Source organism: Pteropus vampyrus, unplaced genomic scaffold (genome assembly GCF_000151845.1).
Source record: "Pteropus vampyrus isolate Shadow unplaced genomic scaffold, Pvam_2.0 Scaffold163, whole genome shotgun sequence".
Lineage (NCBI taxonomy): Eukaryota > Metazoa > Chordata > Mammalia > Chiroptera > Pteropodidae > Pteropus > Pteropus vampyrus.
In genome coordinates this window covers 1,813,025-1,820,002 of record NW_011888944.1, presented here as the reverse complement: position 1 = coordinate 1,820,002, position 6,978 = coordinate 1,813,025, and the positions used below count along the sequence as shown (strand labels likewise).

At 39.5% G+C, this 6,978-nt stretch overlaps 1 pseudogene; it reads right to left on the bottom strand.

Annotated features, from left to right (window-relative positions):
• Positions 1-5,386: 5,386 nt before the first annotated feature.
• LOC111745745 lies at positions 5,387-5,505 on the bottom strand (annotated as a pseudogene).
• Positions 5,506-6,978: the final 1,473 nt, after the last annotated feature.

Below are 6,978 nucleotides of genomic sequence, written 5' to 3'. Positions count from 1 at the left end.
CTCTGCTCATAATTCAGAAAATGGATTATGGTGGATTAAACAGTGAAAGCAGGAAAACTAGTTTGTGGACTATTACAACAGTTCAGGTGTTAGAAGATGGTAGCTTGGACCGGGGCAGAGCCAGGAAAGTTAGAGGGAAGTCTATCTTCGGATATGCTTTAAAGGTAGAGTCAGTCGGATAGACTGACGGATTGGATCTTAGAGAAAGAGAGAATAGAGCCTAGCTGTTGAGCGTAAGCAGTGGACCAGATGGTGGTGCCATTTACCAAGATGAGAAGATCGGTGGGCACACTGAAGGAGGAGCCAAGGGCCAATCGAGTTAGGTTTAAGGTGTGTATTCAGCAACCAGGTAAAGATACCAAATAGTACATAGTTGAATACACGAATTTGGGAAACGATTCAGGCCTTAAAGAAACATTTTGGACCCTTTGCTATGGCGATGGTGTTTAAAACTAAAACACTGGGTGAACGAGGGAGTGAATTGGAGAGGTGAAATTCCAGGAAAGTCTAGGGTCGCTCCAATTTTAGAGGCCAAAAAGAGGGAAAGGGATCAGATCAGCTCCAGAAGGTAAGGGGGAGGGGGTAGAGGGAGACCAGAAGTATGTGGGGTCCCTGAAATTAAAGGAGAAAATTTCGGGAAGGATGGAGTCATCCACAGTGTGAAATCATGCTGCAATCGAATCCAGTAAAAACGAAGTCATAATTACAAAATTTGCCAGTGATGAGGTCACTTGAAACCTTGAAAATTGAGGTCTTGGTGCATTTGCGTGAAGAATACTGATCGGCGCTTGTAGAGGACAGAACGTAAGGTGAGTAGGTGGAGGTGAAAATAGGCAATACTTTCAAGACCTTTTTCTTTTTTTTGGAAAGGAGAACAGAGAATAGAAACAGCAATGAAACCCGTATATCCAACATACCATCACTTTAACATGTAATCAATTTGAAAAATTAATAATGAGATAATTTGCATTCTTTTATTTTTTATTAAACTAAGTCTTCAAAATCTGGTGTGTATTTTACTCATAGCACATCTCAATTCAGACCAGCCACATTTTTAGCTCTCCACAGCCGTGTGTGATTAGTGGCCACCATATCAGACAGCACAGGTACAGGGACCTGGGAGGCCTGGTGGCTGAGGGGAGAGCAGATAGCACCTCAGGAATCTTTTCTTGCTGGGAAAACCTTTTCCTTAGAGATCATGGTGTGCAGTCTCATGCAGTTGCTTCAGAGTTGTTTTATTATTTTTAATATGTTTTTTTTTTGTATAATATTTTCTGTCAGGGAGGCACTCAGAAGTCTCCAATCATCAAATTTTAAAAAATTTCAAATCTGAGGTCTCAATGCTAATTTTAAACGGTTAAGAGTGGTGTCTGAGAACTTGGTATGTGAGGGAAAAACAAGACGAAAAACAAGTACTGTTTTTGGTGTTTACATTTGGAGAAATGTGAATTATCAGGAGATGGGGGTGAGCAGAATTTGAAGAACACTGGGCAAATCGTTAATATTGTGGCTCCTACGTCCTTGTAAAAAATTGGTCTTTCCAAGGCCAACTCAAACTGGGATAGTAAAATTAGATAAAAATCTTTGTTTCTGATAGTCAAATGTCTTACCTCTGGGGATTTGAAGAGTCTTCACTAACAGAAAAAGGGGTTCGGGGAGCAGTTACAAACATAGGTCCTAGTGCAGAGAAGATGTTCAGTAGAGTTTATTGATATGTATTGAAAATCCATAAGAAAGAGAAAAAAATCAAAATATTCTCAAAAACTAAAAAGAATTTTAGATCATGCGCTCAATGGTTGCATTTGTTCATTGTGACTAACGATGGGATTATTTAGTTATTAAGTAATAATTCAGTGATTCTGTTAGCATTTATAAACACTGGTGTGTTAGGCTCCAGGCTAAGCTCTGGGGATGTGGAAGTGAATGACAGTTCTCGTCTTCAAAATGCTGCAAAGCCAGCTGGAAATACTGACAAATCGACATGTAGGTAGAAGGTGACAAGCGTGGCACAACTGTGTTATAGTTGTGGAGAAAATGTTGCAGGTTTCAAATATGAAAGGCTTGGGAAAATGTCTATGGTTAGCCATGTTTCGTTGGTGAAAGAATTAATGAGATTTGGCCAACTATTTTCATAATTTGTGAGCGCTTTTATTCTTCTACTCCATTAATCTATGAGCCCTTTGCTGTTCACATGGGCTTGCGACTGTATTCTAGTTGAGTGAGTCAATCAAATTTATTTCTGTGGATTTGCGCCAAAGTAGTTCTAAAAAAAAACTGATTATAGCACACTGTACCAAAATATCATATGTCAAATGATGAGAAAAAAATTCAATCACGGGCTGAGGAGAGGGGCGGAGTAGAGATGCAGCTGGAAGCTTTGGGAAGGTAAATGCCCTGCCCGTGATCTGCTCGCCCCCGCTCGCCCATTCACAGCCCTGCCTCTCTAATATACTTGTACAAGCATGCAATACTTGGAGCAGTGGCAGCCATTGGGTAATCATGAAGTCACGTTAACCTCAGACATGCTAAGCCTGAGCCCTAATATCATTTGCTACTAAACCAACACCAACAGGAATGATCTGTTTCCAGACTTCTTGGTATTGGAGAACAAGAAGTGATTTTAGGCTATTTCTAGTTAGATGTTATTTGCAGCTGAAGCTGTGCCTAACAGATACAGACAACAATCCCAACAACACATACGACTTCCACAAAAGGAACTGGTGGAAATGTGTGAACGCTGCTCTGGAGAAGCATAACCTGAGGTAGTATCAATTAAACCCTGTGTTGGATTTCCTGTGGAAAAGGCTCCGTTTGCTTATTACTGTGTGGTTTCGTAACCACAAGATTTGCTTAGAATTTTTAAGAAAACAGAAAAGCATTTTTTCTACTTACATATCTTTGCTCTAAAATGTTGTGGGAATTTGAGGACTTTATAAAGAACTGACTCTTAAGAACCCACTAAGAACACTTGTGCAAGGCCAAGTTCAGTTTTATGCCTATACTGCATCTACCGCATACAGGGATTTTTAAATATTAGGAATGCACTTCTGTACCAGGATGTGGTCATCTGTTAGGGCAAAAAATGTTTTTACTGAATTTCTGTGAATTCACTTTGCTCTCTATTTTGGTAAATTTTGTGTCACTGTAAACTGTTCCCTGTTCTCAAATCCCCAGTTAAAACATCAGATCTGATATTACTTATTTTAGGGAGTCACATTACCCAGTAGTGAAAGGCAGGCAACTCCTGTGTGGCATCTTGAAATTAGCATGGAAAAGCAGAGCCAGTATTTTGAATAATAGAGTGACTCTATAAGCAACCCTTCGGTCGAGAGGAAAATGTGGTGTGTCCCCATATAGTCAATTTTTGTGGAAAAACGGAGATTCATTTTTTAAGTTAAAGAAATTTTCTATCAATGCACCTCTATTTTTCTCTAACGCTTTGCAGTTTACAAAGATCTTTCAAGCCCATTATGTGATTGGACCGTCATGAGTTAAGTGGAACAGGAAGTTATCCATCTCGTGGATAGAGGAGCAGGTCTACAGAGAGGATGTGAAATGCCCTATACCATAGAGATGGCATGTGGAAGGGCTAACGCTCAAATCCAGGGCTGTCTGATGCTTATTCTGGTAATCCTTACATATGGAATTAATTAGATTTTATAACTAATTTGCAGTAGATTTTTAAAATTAAAAGCAGCAAATTATTACTACATATTATATAATATACCTTTTGACATTCTGTGCATTTATATATGTTCATATACTCAATCCTCACAAAAACTTTGCATAATAGTCACCATCACTGACATTTTATGGATGAAGACACTGAAGCATACAGAGTTTAAGTAAACTAAGCAAGTTAAAGTAATTATGAAATAACAAAGTCGAGACTGAAACTCAGGACACTTGGCTCCAATGTCTGTGCTTTTAGCCATCACACCATATAGTCTTCTTCCTAACTAAAGGCCAGTTTTAGGCCTATAGATCCCTACACTACATAAAGACTACAGTCCTTGTTCTCTACACGTACATGTTCTGGAATACTAAGCTACAAGGGTATTTTAGTATCCTGTAATATTCTGATTTCCTATAGCAATCTGCTCAGTCCAAAATAAACCCCTGTTTGGTTATCTCTGAGCTTCTGAATCTCCATATACCTTCTTTCCTCTTCCCTTGAAGATCTGGGATAGACAGTATGGAAATCCCAGGGACCCTACTATTTTTTCCCCCAGGATTCAAGATGCTGGTTAGGCCTCACTAACACTGATGTGCAATCTCTTGTTTTTGTTCCTCAGGGGACACTCTGGTCCTGTCTGGTTCCCTCAAGCTGATAACTCCATAAACAGAAAGCACTGGCCCAAATGCGAGCTGGAGGAATGAGGAGAGAAGCCCTAAGAGTCAACATGAATCCTTTTGTTTTCTCCTGTGTCCTCTTTGGGTGATGTGATTTCAACTAGCTTAGCTTCTCTGAGAACTTGGGAAAAGGGAGAGGGGGTGAAAGACCGTGGCCTCAGCGTACTCATGAAATTCCCACGAGGCCTGGCCAGCCTCTACAACTTTTATATAATTCCTTTATAAATATCTGTCAGCATTAAACCCGGTTCACTTCTCATCTCTTTATTTTCACACTGCTACAGATCTTACAACTGCAGACACCCGCTCTTTCTAATTCCTGAATCCTTATAATAGTCAGAGCTTCCTTCCCGTTCACACATTCCCTTTTTTCTTCTCTCTACCTACGATTTTGCCCTCTGCCTTCTGAGTTCTTGCTTCACAATATAACGGCAACTACTGATTATTGAGTTCCCACTATGTGCTCATAAATGAGTATCGGCAAGTTCAATAACTCGTTCACAGTTACACCTCTATTAAGTGACAGAGTCTGGATATTGTGGTGGGGGGCTTCAGATGCCAGATCTCATTGCTAAGTGCTGTTCTTATACTATCTCCGACCGTTCTTATGGTTAGCAAGTCTACTATATTCTCATTCTCTTCCTTTAATGTTTTATATATTTCCTGCATTTCGCTGAATTCAATTATGCAAACACCATTTAAGCTGCAGGCCCTAAGGATGTTTATTCTTCCTCATGATTTGAAGGTTGATTTATGTTCCTGATTTCTAGAGTTGTTGCTCAGCATTATTCCCTGGACTTCTTTTTAAAATGTCAGCTTCTTAGAGGTTTTGCCATTCAACAGCTTGGTTTTCATCTACCAACCTCCTGGGCACTTGCCTCGATTGACTAATAGCTTTAGCATATGGCCCAATGCTCTTCTCTTCAAGTCTTTTTTTTTTTTTTAGGCGAGGCAACCCTTGGTTGACCTCACAGACTGCAAGGACCTTGTCAGCTTACAATCCCTTATTTTTTTATTTTATTATTATTTTTTAAGGCTACAGCACCTGGTCTTCCTAGGTGGTCTCTCATCCAAGTACTATCCAGGCCTGACCCTGCTTAGCTTCTGAGATCAGACGGGATCGGCCTTGTTCAGGGTAGCATGGCTGTAGACTTCAAGTCCTACTTTTATATTCTTCAAAAACACCCTAGTGGAATGAGCCAGCATTGCTGCATTGTCCTACAAGGCAGAGAACTTATGGTGTGGAAGTCAAGTGAAGGGCTGATAGGAATCCCCCAGCAGAGCACTTATATAAAGACTAGACATGATATAAAAGACAACTTCTTAAAGGTATCGGAAAATATTCAAAATCAGGCAGAAGCCGAAGGACAGTTTATTCTTAAAGACAAACTGACAGACAGACAGGCAAATAACTCCAACAGAAAATGGTAATGACTGCAAGTTTGTGACTTTGTTGCAGTAGGATGTGCCCCAGGATAAGTAGGCAACAGAAACTCCCAACCTCATTAGCTTAAGGTGTCAAAACACAGAATTTAATTCTGAAAGAGAACTGGGCCCAATATCTGACTATATACTATGTGCAGATTCCTGGCTAATCATGTGTGCTAGTAGTTAGACTGGGAGGACTGAATGAGAATGCGAGCAGAGACCGAAGAGAAACTATTCCTAGAAGACAGAGACGCACCAGGTGAGATTCATGAACGTGCTGATTTTTTCCAGTGAATGCATTGTCCAAAAAAATAGCTCACATGGCAAAGGCTGAAGACTTACTGGATGAAGAAATCAAAGGACAGCGACAGAGTCAAGCGGAGCAATTAGAAGAAGAATTTCCAGAATCAAAGGAACGGAGAGAGGATACACCCGACACTCTGAGGAGAAGCACTGCCCACATCTTTCCTGATGGCCAGATTTTAAACATAAGGGCGGGGCAGAGGGCAATCCAAGGAGATTGGGCTATAATATTGTCAGTTTGAAGTCGTACAAAGATTATACGGAGATTTCAGCTGCCACATATCATGGAAGAGTTCGGGTTTAAGCAAGTTAATTACTTACTAGAACAAAAAAAGTTAATAAAAATAACAATAATCAGAATGTAGCAGAATGCAAAGTAATGACACAATACTATCTGAACCATCCAGTTTTAAAAAGTTAGAAGGTATATAGTGATAGTAAAATGTGATTCATACTCAGGAAAAAAAAAAAACATTAATAGAAAAGTCACTAATTGTGTCCATATGTTATATTTGACAAAGATTTCAAAGTATGTATTATGAATACATTAAAAAAATAAAGAAAAAATATGCTCAAAAAATTAAAGAATGGCCTTAATGAATGAATCAAAGAATCTGAACAGAACATGAACCTGTGTAAATAAGTGAATGAAAATTCTATAGTTGAAAAGTACAACAACAATAAAAAAAAAATCACTAGATGGGCTACAGAGAAGAATATTCAGTGAACTTAAAGGCGGAACAATAGAAATTACTCAACCCAAGGAACAGTGAGGGAGATAAAAGGCTAAAGAAGTTGAGTGTGCTCGAGGCTACAGTCAGGAAAGCAGTGCCAAGCATCACACTGGAAAGGAGAATGAGCTAAAAGGAAGGCACTTGAATGTAAAGTAATGGG